At 42.5% G+C, this 13,893-nt stretch overlaps 1 pseudogene; it reads left to right on the forward strand.

The window, feature by feature from the left end:
- Nucleotides 1-1,211: 1,211 nt before the first annotated feature.
- On the forward strand, nucleotides 1,212-2,401 carry LOC123439527 (annotated as a pseudogene).
- Nucleotides 2,402-13,893: the final 11,492 nt, after the last annotated feature.

The raw sequence follows: 13,893 nt of genomic DNA on the forward strand, positions 1-13,893 counted from the left end.
CGCCATGTACCGTGAATGGCAAGAAGAGATGGCCAAGGAAATCAGTGGAAGGCAGGTAGGTACGAAATTTGTTTGATGTTGTTTATAATAATATAGAAACAGTAACTTTCAGAAGATATTTCTCACCGAGCTTATGGAGGCAATTGTGTCTCGTCTCATGCTATATTGTGGCAATGGATAGGATATAGCGCTTTCAGGGTACTTATCAGTTATCAATGTTTAGAAATCTTCTTATGTTCCTGTCGGAGATAACATATCGCTTCATGGATTGGTGCTTGTTCTGTTTGCTGACACTTGGATGTTGGTAACTTGGTTTCTCGAGCTACGAATTTAGCACTTGTATCACATTTCTATCATATACATGATCTAGCTGGGCACATGGATATGCTTGTTGTTCGTTTACCTTGTAATGTATAATTAATTAGTATATAAAAACACATGAAGTCCACTATTCCGAGTGGTGTTTGTTTGATACAGGACTTCATATACATGTTAATGGATCTTTTGATGCTTACACTGAAAATATATGTGGAAAGAGAATTCAGAAAAAACACATCATACTTACATGGAGTTGTGTACATCATGCCTGAGAGCATGCCTGAGATGTGATAGGAATCCATGCACTAAGGAGAGGAAACTTCACTTTTTGTTAACACACGATGTGTCACCCGTAGAAAGAAATATACGAATGGGAAAATTTAGACTACGCAAAGCTTGCAAACAAAAAGAAAGATGTTCTGCTCTTGGTTGTACTACACCACAGTTTGCAAAAAAGTAAAAAAAAACATGATCAAACTAAATAAAAAAAATGATTTTGTGCACTGTTTGAGCATTGATTTTGTTTTTTTAGTGAGAGCTCCATGGATGTTAATTTTAGCTGAAATTTTGCAAGAATGTGGAACACTTGATAAGGTGTGATGTCTCAAATTTTCAGATTTTTTGGAGTTGATTTGAACTCGTTTTTCAGGTTCTTTGAAATTTTGGTGTAGTGCACCCGAGGGTAGTGGATACTTTCAGAAAAAGAAAGATCAAATTAAATATTCTAGTTCAGCACCAAGGATCTTGCGGTGGGGTGTGCTAAGGTACTCACATTTTCTTCCATTTCTCCTCAGAAGATTATGCACCTGCAGGTTTAGCTTGCTCACACCACTATTATCTTCTCCGCCTTGTGTGTGGTTCTGCGTGTGCAGCTGTGATCTCTGATGAGTTCGATGGCAGAGCTGGTGTCCGCGCGCTTCCTGCTGTGGAGGGATGCAGGGCTCGTGGTCAGCATATGCCTGGGGAGCGTTCGTCGGATGCCTGTTCAGCGGCTCCGTCGCTGACGGAATCAGCCCGCACCGCGCTTTTCAGCTCAGCGCGCTGCCCATGATCATGGGAGCCGCCTTAAGGTACCATCTTCAATTTATAGTATGCCAGCGTTTTGTTCATAGTAAGCCTGTTATAAATCAATAGTTGTCCCTGTCCAGTTTCGTTAACTTTGTTTAATTGCCACCTGCCTGCTAGCATTCCTTCTTTTTTAGTGCAACTATTATTAGTACTGGATTGCTGGGTGTTTTAATCAAAATACACATTGACTGCCGACTGCTGATTTGGTCATTTTGTGTCATTTACTTGCACCGAGCAAATAAAATTAGACCAGGAAATGAAATACACCAGCTGTCTGTGCCGTGTACAATCATTCAGTGTGCTTTGTTTTGCAAATATACTACTTAATCTGATCTACACTTGTTTGGCTGTCTGCTCTCGTTGTTGCCACTTGCCATACTGAAAACTTTTAAAAACTGGGTGTACTGTTGTCATGTTGCGTAGCTTTGTTTTTGCAATCTGGCTCGAGCAAGCAGTGCCCCGATGAAGAGAAGATTGCAGTGCCATATATTAATGCCCCCAATTACTTTTATCTTGAAGCCATTCTCTTCTTTATATTTCTTTAAAAGTACGTGCGAGTTTAATCGCTCTGCTTCTACAGTTGAAGGCTCCTGCTTGATTGAGATTTATAGCTCTTAATAATGTTTGTTGAATCAAATTGCTCCTAAGATTTATTTTATTCTCCTCTCTGTGCAGCTTCCCCTGGTTCAATTCCTCCCAAGAGCGGATCTGCGCCAAAGGGCAACTTTTCTTGCTCACGCGGATAACGGCCACTGGCTGCTCCACAACAACGACAAGCACGACGGCCTTGACGAAGTTGTCCGCCGCCGACACCGAAGAGCAAGCCTGCCTTCTCCAGACTTGCATGACGGGAGGGGAGGGGGCGGCCACTGCCTCCTTCACACACCAAGCCGCCGACACCGAAGAGCAAGCCCACCTTCTCCAGAGTTTGCAAAGAAGCTTTACGTTCAGGGCATGGTTGTTTGCAGAGAATGGCGGACACTACTTTGATACTTTGACATATAGTTGTTCATAATGTAATAGTGTATAGGCCTTCTTCCTGGGGACCTACTACTCAACTACTGGACTGCTTGGCTGCTACCGATCAAAATTTTTACAAATCTGTCTACATATTTTGTTTCTATATATTTACAAATATCCTATCAATCCATTTTTAAAATGGATGGGCGCGGCAACGCGCGCCTTTCATGATCTAGTATGTTTTGGAACCAATCAACACTTTAGTGGCGCACTGCAAAAAGCACACTAGTGGCGCATCGTCAACTAGTGCGCCATTAGTAAGCCAGAGCACATGGGTAAATATGGCCCCTAAGAGGCATACTAATGGTGCACCATGAGCTATACTAATGGCGCACTGCCTGGTGCGCCATTAGTATACCAAATACAAATGGCGCACCATGAGCTATACTAATGGCGCACTTCCTGGTGCGCCATTATTATACGAGATACTAATGGCGCACCATGAGCTATACTAATGGCGCACTGCCTGGTGCGCCATTAGTATACCAGATACTAATGGCGCACCTGTGGTGCGCCATTAGTAAAAAATTCTAATAGCGTGATGCTAGTGGCGCACCTGTAGTGCGCCATTAGTAGCCAAAACAGGTGCGCCACTAGCAGACCTTTTCCTAGTAGTGGTACATACACATCAATAAAGGAACAACTATATTGCACATCATTGTCACGAATATATTACACCATCTCATCCGTTGTGCTTTGTCGAACATATTACAAAATGTAGACACAAGTTACACATGCACATATGCATCTCTTTTACACTTTAACATTTCATCTGAATTGCATCGACGTGCAATAATATTCTCCCTTCACATCTGGGACCTGTGCATCTAATAATCTGGCAATTTCCTCTTGAATTGCTCGTACACGCTCCTGTGACAGAAGACCGTCCCGCAATCGTTCGATCTATTTTAAAGAAGGGGTCAATATATACCAATGAAACCGAACACAATTGACGGTAATAAAATAAAGTTGTGAGTATTGTTTATCGTACTTCAATTGTTTTTATGACTCAGTTTTTGCCCGTCTCATGGGTCGTCTGGCAAATGAACTTGCAAACATACACTACTAGGAAAAACCTTCTAGGTAAGAGCCTATTAGTAGCGCTGGAAAATAGCAAGCGTTGCTGCTACTTAGGAGTAGCGCTGGAAATACAACGCACTATTGCTAATGTCCTTAGAAGTAGCGCTGACCTTATATTCTGCACTACTGATAAACAGGACCCAATGAGGCCACCCACAGTAGCTATAGTAGCAGCGCTGGTCCTAATCCAGTGCTACTGCTAAGGTACATAGTAGTAGCGCTGCGTTGCATCCAGCGCTACTACTAAAAGGGGCCCAACGAGGTAACTGAGAGTAGTTGTAGTAGCAGCGCTGGCATGGTAAAAGTGATACTGCTAAGTACAATAGAGTAGCGCCCCTCCGGAACCAGCGGTACTGATATGTTGAGTTAACACGCCACCGCGTGGTCAAAAATTCCTAACTCTCACCCACTCCCCCACCCCCTCTCCTCGATCTCAAGTCATCGTCGCGTCCCTCGTTGTCGTCGTCGTCGTCGTCGCTGCCGCCTCACTCGCCGTCGCCACTGCCCCCTCCACTCCCACTCTGGTAAGCCCCCTTCCCCTCTCGCTCTGGTAAGCTGCCTTCCCCTCCTGCTCCGGTAAGCCCCCTCCCCATCCCACTCCGGTAAGCCCCCACCCCCCTCCAGGCGCCGCCGCCCCCTCCCCTTCCGCTCTTGGCACCCCAAGGCTGCTGCCATTTTAATTTTAGGGCCATCGTTTTGGTGAGATGGACAATTTTAATTCCATGGTTGGAGCTGATGATTTTTCTATGTTACACTAATGTTCAAATGGTGTTTATGGTTCTAGTGGTGTTTTTGGTTACACTAATGATTTTTTGATGTTTAGGACAGTGGTGTTTAGGAAAATTTTGATGGTTACGTAATGAATTTTTTATGTTACACTAGTAAAATAAAATGAGCACGAACCACGTGAACTTGGAATGATGGCCTAATGAGTAGGAGCTATAGTTCCAGCAGTGTTTATGGTTCAAGATGTCATCTTGAGATACATGTTAATAAGAAAATCAAGATATGTTTGTTGAAGATCTTTTTATGGGCTAACTAGAAAGAAGGAAAAAAATCATATGGTTCACACTTGAATATTATGTAAAGAATGTGAAATAAACCATTCCTATTTGTAAATTTCATGTAAGTAGGCACATTAGGTTTGAATTAGACAACCAATGGTTTCAAACAACTTAATTAAACTTTGGAGAGGAAAAAGGGCACATACATATTTCACCAACCTACAATACTTGCATGACATGTTGGACAGTGTTCATCCATGGTTACACTAATGAATTTTTTAATGAAGACTACAAATATCATCCTTTTGTTGGTGTAATGCATAAAACAGTAGTGAGTTTCTCACTTTTGCTTGCTAAGTTGTGCTAAGTTTTGCCGGAATGTCCGAGTGGCCTATGTTTTGCCAGAATGTTGATTCATTTCCGTTTCGGCAAATTATAGGCGCTCCATATGCCCACTTTTTAGCAAAGGTCATGGTGAAAATTTCCGTGAATTTCGACATGACTAGTGCTAGAAACTAGGACATATGGAGTGCTTGGGAATTGTCGGAAAGGGTAATGAATCAACATTCCGACCAAATATAGGTACCTTTTTATTATTCATGTTTCTGTTTATATATATATGTTCAATTCTTTCGATATAGTGTCACGGTTGTTGTTTACACATTTACAAACATGTTCCATGGATTATAAGTTAAATTACCACATTAAAACAGGAAATGTGTGACGATGAATATTGAGAGTGTGAATATTGCGGCGACTGTCGGGGTATGTGCGACACGCCTCACCTGAAAGACGATAGGTTCTTCAGCATGAAGCTTGATGAGAATGGAGATATGTTCCTCCCTTGCCATGCAAGAAGATATGTGTTGGAGAGGCTCGGTTTCGAATCCCACGAGAGAATGGAGACGAGGAGCGCTAACCTGAGAACTATACATGGCACACATTTGTTATCAAAGTATTTAATTCATTTTTTCACACAGAAATAGGGTGCCCAAATTGGGAAGATCTTTGCAAGGCATATGGATTTCGGGAGGGTATGTAAATAACCTTCGATCTTTGTCCTGAAGATAATATGCTAGGCAACATCGACATTTGGGTGGTTGTCGATATGCTTCTTGTTTTACCTCCATGTGAGTTCCTCAACCATATTTGTCAAGTAATTTTCATTCTATATTTAGAAATAGTTGTTGTTCTTCCATATACTAAATTTGTTAAAATATAATTTACAACTTATTTCATTTCTTCGAGTGAACTAGGGAATTTAATTGACACGACACACTACACGTATGGATCACATCTAATTTGGGAGGAGAAGGATGTTCTTCTCTACTTTCTTGTTGGTGTCCTGGTTTCTAGGGATAAATTCCCGTATAATTTGGGAATTGGCCAAAATTATACATTTTACTTGCCACTAGTGCATAGGATGAGGTCGGATGACATTCGCCGAAATATCTTGGTAAGAGTTTCCTAATTAAGTACGCTCTACTATTGCATAAATGGTGTTGATTACATTGCTAACTAGGTTATTATTATGTTCTTCAACAGCAACTGCCAAATGATGTAGTGCCTCTGTTGATGCACCCAGAAGGTCATATGAAAATTAAAAGCCCGCTGAGGGCTGAGTTCGATGCTCCATACTCGAGTAATCAAAAATCAAAATAAAAAAGGCTACAAATTGAAGCATGGTGAGAAATAAAGAAGGATCGCAAGCCACAAGTTGGAGACCGTTGGCTCTCTGTGCTTCATCATGGAGACTGATACATCTCCGTCTTATCTACTTTTTCGAACTCTTTTTCCCTTGTTTTGCAATGTAATTTGCATGATTTGAATGGAACTAACCCGGACTAACGATGTTTTCAGCAAAATTGCCATGGTGTTGTTTTTGTGCAGAAATAGAAGTTCTCGGACAATGTTTATGGAATTAATGAAAAATACATGCGCAAAGATCCACCGGAGGGGGGTGAGCCAATGGGCCACAAGCCCAGGGGGCGCGACCACCCCCTGGCCGCGCCATGAGGGCTTGTGGGGCCCACGAGGCTCCACCGCCTCCAATCTCAGCTCTATATATTCCGTTTCGCCCGGAAAAAAAATCAGAGAGAAGGATTCATCGCGTTTTACGATACGGAGGCGCCACCACCTCCTGTTCTTCATTTGGAGGGCAGATCTGGAGTCCGGAGAGGGGAAATCGTCGCCATCATCATCATCAACCTTCCTCCATCGCCAATTCCATGATGCTGTTCACCGTTCGTGAGTAATCTCATCGTAGGGTTGCTGGACGGTGATGAGTTGGATGAGATCTATCATGTAATCGAGTTAGTTTTGATGGGGATTGATCCCTAGTATCCACTATGTTCTGAGATTGATGTTGCTACTCCTTTGCCATGCTTAATGCTTGTCACTAGGGGCCGAGTGCCTTTATTTCAGATCTGAACCTATTATGTTGTCGCCAATATATGTATGTTTTAGATCCTATCTTGCAAGTTGTAGTCACCTACTATGTGTTATGACCCGGCAACCCCGGAGTGACAATAGCCGGAACAACTCCCCGAGATGATCATAGTATGAGGAGTTCATGTATTGACCAAGTGATAATGCGTTGGTCTGATTCTTTATTAAAAGGAGAACCTTAAAATCCCGTAGTTTCCATTAGGACCCCGCTGCCACGGGAGGGACGGACAATAGATGTCATGCAAGTTCTTTTCCCTAAGCACGTATGACTACATACGGAATACATGCCTACATTAGATTAGCGAACGGGAGCTAGTTACTTATCTCTCCGTGTTATAGCTGTTACATGATGAATCACATCTGGCATAATCATCCATCACCGATCCAATGCCTACGAGTCTTTCACTACTAGTCGTTGCTATGTTACTTTGCCGCTACTGTTGTTAGTTGCTACTGCTGTCACTACTGCTGTTACTTGCTACTGCTGTCACTACTGCTGTTACTTACTACTGCAGTCACTACTGCTGTCACTACTGCTGCTCCTTATTACTCCGCTGTTACTTGTTGCAAGACTTTTCTGGCGCCATTGATACAACAAGTGAGGAATAGTCTGCCGTCAACAGACCTTTTTATGGCACCGTTGCTATCATACCACTTTGTACTGATACTTTGCTTGCAGATACTAATCTTTCAGGTGTGGTTGAATTGACAACTCACTTGCTAATACTTGAGAATATTCTTACGCTTCCCCTTGAGTTGAATCAATAAATTTGGGTTGAATACTTGATGACCCACAAGTATAGGGATCAATCGTAGTCCTTTCTATAAGTAAGAGTGTCGAACCCAACGAGGAGGAGAAGGCTGTGATAAACAGTTTTCAGCAAGGTAATAACTGCAAGCACTGAAAGTAGCGGTAGCAAGTGATGGTGTAGTGAGGTGAAATGTAGCAAGTGAAAAGTAACAAGTAACAAGTAGTAACAACGGTGCAACAAAGTGGCCCAATCCCTTTTGTAGCAAGGGACAAGCCTAAACAAAGTCTTATAGGAGGAACAACGCCCCCGAGGACACACGGGAATTTCTGTCATGCTAGTTTCATCATGTTCATGTGATTCGCGTTCGTTACTTTGATAGTTTGATATGTGGGTGGACCGGCGCTTGGGTACTGCCCTTACTTGGACAAGCATGCCACTTATGATTAACCCCTCTCGCAAGCATCCACAACTACGAAAGAAGAATTAAGACAACGACTAACCATAGCATTAAACCAGTGGATCCAAATCAGCCCCTTACGAAGCAACACATAGACTGGGGTTTAAGGTTCTATCACTCTAGCAACGCATCATCTACTTACTACTCCCCAATGCCTTCCTCTAGGCCCAAATATGGTGAAGTGTTATGTAGTCGACGTTCACATAGCACCACTAGAGGAAAAGAAAACATACAACATATCAAAATACTGAACGAATACCAAATTCACATGACTATTATCAGCATGACTTATCCCATGTCCTCAGGAACAAAAGTAACTACTCACAAAGCATAATCATAACCATGATCAGAGGTGTAATGAATAGCATCAAGGATCTGAACATAAAATCTTCCACCAAGTAATCCAACTAGCATCAACTACAAAGAGTAATCAACACTACTAGAAACCTTACAAGTACCAATCGGAGTCGCGAGACGGAGATTGGTTACAAGAGATGACCTTGGGTTTGGAGAGGAGATGGTGCTGATGAAGATGTTGATGGAGATGACTCCCCTCCGATGAGAGGAGTGTTGGTGATGACGATGGCGATGATTTCCCCCTCCGAGAGGGAAGTTTCCCCGGCAGGATCGTCCTGCCGGAGCTCTAGATTGGTTCTGCTCAAGTTCCGGCTCGTGGCGGCGGAGAATCCACGAAAAGCTCCACCCTGATGTTTTTTTCTGGACGAAACCCTTCATATAGCAAAAGAGGTGGGCCAGTGGGCCACCAGGGTGCCCACAAGCCCTGTAGCTGCCGCCAGGGGGGTGGCGGCTACCAGGCTAGTGGCCCCTGGCAGCTCCCCCTCTGGCACTTCTTTCGCCCAGTATTTTTTTTATATTCCCAAAAAATTCCATGTTGATTTTCACGGCATTTGGAGTTGCGTAGAATAGAGGACTCAGACTTGCTCCTTTTCGAGTCCAGAATTCCAGCTGCATGTATTCTCCCTATTCAAATAAACCTTGCAAAATAAGAGAGAAAAGGCATAAGTATGGTACTACAAAGTAATATAACAGCCCATAAAGCGATAAATATCAACATGAAAGCATGATGCAAAATGGACGTATCAATATTCTACCCTAAAAAACGGCTGCGATCCCCTACACCTGTGGGTTATCAAGACTATTTGGTGGCGCCGTTGCCGGGGAAGCACAACTATATTCTGTGAGTTACTTGAGATTTACGTCTGCTGGTCACTATGAGGAATCCGATAGACCCAAGAACCAAAGTCTTGCCCTCAACTACGAGGACAGGTAAGGAACTGCCATCTCGCTCTGCACTTGATTCACCTTCAGTTATGAGTAAGTTTGCGACATCACCTCCTGCTAGAAATCTTGATATGTCGTGTGTGCTTGATGATGCTACTTCTGCTGCCCGTGATGCTTATGATGATGCTATGCTTGATACTATGCTTGATGATGCTATGCTTGATACAATGCCTGATGATGCTATTCTTGATACTATGCCTGATGATGTTATGCTTGATACTGCTTTGTGCTACTGCAACAAAAGACCTTCCAACGGCGCCAGAAATAGGTGTGTCGACGGCACGAGGAATCCTTCTGCTACGGCTACGCCTTAAGGGACTTCCTAGGCAAATATGCAAAGGATTTCCCCCGTGGCCTTGGAGCCTTGCATTGGTGTTCCCTCAAAGCGGAAAGGGTGATGTAGCGCAGCGATGGTAAGTATTTCCCTCAGTTTGAGAACCAAGGTATCGATCTAGTGAAGGAGTATCACAAGAGCCTGCACAAACACAAAAAGCTTACTCCCAACGCTATGAAGGGGTTGTCAATCCCTTATAGATTGTTTGCCAAGTGAAAACTGAAAGCAACAAAGTAACAAAGGAAAGTAAAAATGAAAGTGGAAACGATAGGTGTGAATAGACCCGGGGCCCGTAGTGTTTACTAGTGGCTTCTCTCATGAAGGCAAGTAGACGGTGGGTGAACAAATTACTGTCGAGCAATTGATAGAACCGCGCAAAGTCGTGACGATATCTATAACAATGATTATATCTATAGGCATCACGTCCAAAACAAGTAGATCGATACTTTCTACATCTACTACTATTACTCCACACGTCGACCGCTATCCAGCATGCATCTAGTGTATTAAGTCCAAAAGAACAGAGTAACGCCTTAAGAAAGATGACATGATGTAGATGGACAATCTCATATCTACGACAGAGCCCACCTTGTTACCCTTGATAGCAACTACACAATGTGTGCCTTGCTGCCCCTACTATCACTAGGAAAGGTCACCACACGGTAAGCACCCAAAACCAAGCACTTCTACCATTGCAAGAATCATAGATCTAGTTGGCCAAACAAAACCCAAGACTCGGAGAGACTTACAAGGATATCAAATCATGCATATAAGAAATCAGCAAAGACTCAAATGTATATCATTGATAATCTGATCACAAATCCACAATTCATCGGATCTCGACAAACACACCGCCAAAGAAGATTACATTGGATAGATCTCCATGAAGATCATGGAGAACTTTGTATTGAATATCCAAGAGAGAGAAGAAGCCATCTAGCTACTAACTACGGACCCGTAGGTCCGAAGTGAACTACTCACGAGTTATTGGGGGGGGTGGGCGATGAAGTTGATGTAGAAGCCCTCCAACTCCAAAGTCCCCTCCGGCAGGGTGCCGGGAAGGGTCTCCAGATGAGATCTCACGGAAACGGAAGCTTGGGGAGGCGGAAAAGTATTTTCGTGGCTCCGTTGTTTTTAGGGAATATATAGGCGCAGGATCTAGGTCAGGGGGCGCCAGGGAGGCCACAAGCCTACCCACCGCCGCCCCCTGGTGGCGGAGTGGGTGCTTGTGGGCTCCCTGTAGCCCTCCTGGCTTGGCCCACAAGCTCCCTGATCTTCTTTCATTCGGGAAAAAATCATTTCGGGGATTTTATTCCATTTGGAATCCGTTCCAAAGTCAGATCTGAAAAGAGCCAAAAACACAGAAAAAACAGGAACTGACACTTGGCACTGAATTAATAAGTTAGTCCCAAAAAAGATAAAAAAGGTACATAAAACATCCAAAGATGACAAGATAACATCATGAAACCATCAAAAATTATAGATACGTTTGAGACGTATCAAGCATCCCCAAGCTTAACTCCTGCTCGTCCTTTGTAACTTTTGATGCTTTCATGCTACCTAGCATAGATGTCCTTTGTAACTCCTCTGATGTGACGTGAATGTTCAGATCCATTAGATTCAAAAAAATAGTTTTCTATTGACGTGGAAACAATAATAATTCAAGCAAACTAGCAAGGTAATCATGAACTTTCAAAATAACAAGGCCAAAAGAAAGTTATCCCTACAAAAGCATATAGTCTGGCTATGCTCTATGATCATTGCACAACGAATTTAAATCATGCACAACCCCGGTATTGGCCAAGTAATTGTTTCACACCTTTACTTTCTCAAACTTTTTCAACTCTCACACAATACATGAGCATGAGCCATGGTTTTAGCACTATAGATGGTGTGGAGTGTGGTGGAGGTTGCAAGACAAACAAGGAGAAGATGGTCACATTAACTTGGCATATCAATGAGCGGTGAAGATTCTCATCAATAGATATCAATGTGAATGAGTAGGGATTGCCATACAAATGATCCACTAGAGCTAAGAGTATGTGAAAGCTCTTAAAAAACTAGTGGGTGTGCATCCAACTTGCTTGCTCACGAAGACCTAAGGAAATTTTGAGGAAGCCTATCATTGGAATATACAAGCCAAGTTATAAAACGAAAATTTCCCACTAGCTCTACGGTGGTGACAAAACGAGAAACTAGCAATCATGAAGATCATGGTGCTTAATATGCACAAGTGTGGAAAAGTGGTAGCATTGTCCCTTCTCTCTTTTTCTCTCATTTTTTGGTGAGCTCTTTGGTCTCTTTTTTTGGTGGGCATCTTTGGCCTCTTTTATTTCCTAACATGGGACAATGCTCCATTAATAATGATGATCACACTTTCAACTCAAAACTTAGAGCAACGATGACTCTATATGGAATACCTTCGGTAGTGTACCATGGCAATGATCTAGCATGGCATAGACATTAATGGAAACATCATGCTGGCTATCCTACGATCATGCAATGGAAATGTAGACGTGGTGGCACATGTCATGGTGGTAGTTGCATGGAAACATATCTCGGAATGACTTTGAAAAACCCATAGTAGGTAGGTATGGCGGCTGTTTTGAGGGAGGCTAATGGTGGGTTTTGTGCACTGGCGAAAGTTGCACGGCACTAAGAGGACAGTGATGGTGGAAGGTGAAAGTGCATCTAAATCATGGACTCAACATTAGTCATGAAGAAATCATATACCTGTTGTAAAAGTTTTATTAGTAATCGAAACAAAGCATTCAACGCATACTCCTGGGGGAAGGGTTGGTAGGTATAAACCATCGCGCGATCCCGACCGCCACGCAAAGGATGACAATCAATAGACTAATCATGCTAAGATTTCATCACATAGCGGTTCACCATACATGCATGCTACGGGAATCACTAACTTCAACACAAGTATTTCTAGATCCACAACACCTTACTAGCATGACTTCAATATTTACCATAACCACAACTCAAAACTAATTGAGATGAATCAAACTTCTCTAACTATTCAATGCACATGAAGGTGGAAGTTTTTGTATCCCTTTGGATAACTACCCCTTTTGAGAATACTTTCAAAGGATAGATAAACTACCAAGCCACGCACCACTGTGCTCTAAAAGGTATAAGTGAAGCACAAAGAGCAAAAGTATCTAGGTCAAAAGATATAAGTGAAGCACATGTGAGGTGAATTGTCTACCAAAAGATATAAGTGAAGCTCGACAAAATCACGGTGAGTGCATGTCTCTCTCTCTAGGTGTGCAGCAAGGATGATTGTGACACAACAAAAATAAAAGAATCCTACGATACAAGATGCTCCAAGCAAAAACACATAACATGTGGTGAATAAAAATATAGCCCCAAGTAACGTTACCGATGGATTGAAGACAAGAGAGGGGATGCCTTCCCGGGGCATCCCCAAGCTTAGGCTTTTACGACATAATTGAATCTCTTGGGGTGCCTTGGGCATCCACAAGCTTGAGCTCTTGCCACTCTTTATCTCTTTGTCCAGAAGAACTTCACCCAAAACTTTAAAACTTCACAACACGAAACTTAAACAGAAACTCGTGATAACATTAGTATGAGAAAGCAAACCACCACTTCCTTAGGTACTGTAGCAAACTTAAATTATACTTATACTGATGTTGGGTTACTGTATTTTCAATCGTCCATGGCTAATACCCCCCGATACTATCCATAGTTTCATCACAATAAGCAACCAACACAACAAAAACAGAATCTGTTAACACCAGACCAGTCAGTAGCAATCTGTATATTTCGTATACTTCTGTTACTTAAAAAATTCTAAAACCTTAAGACAGTCTTAAGAATTTGTGTAGAAATCACCAGCTAAAAGAATCAACTCAAAAGCTCTTACAGAAAAAAACTAAAATTCTTTTCGTGAGCAGAAAGTTTCTGTCTTTTCCAGCATGACCAAACGATCATCCCCAAGACTAATCATAATGGTTTTGCTTGGCACAAACGCAAAAAGAAACACAAAAAACACAATCATAACAGAATTATGAAAGTGTGGAAAATACAAAACAGAAAGAAAAAGGATAGATTCGTTGGGTTGCCCCCCCCCCCCAACAA

This window comes from Hordeum vulgare, chromosome 3H (assembly GCF_904849725.1).
Source record: "Hordeum vulgare subsp. vulgare chromosome 3H, MorexV3_pseudomolecules_assembly, whole genome shotgun sequence".
Lineage (NCBI taxonomy): Eukaryota > Viridiplantae > Streptophyta > Magnoliopsida > Poales > Poaceae > Hordeum > Hordeum vulgare.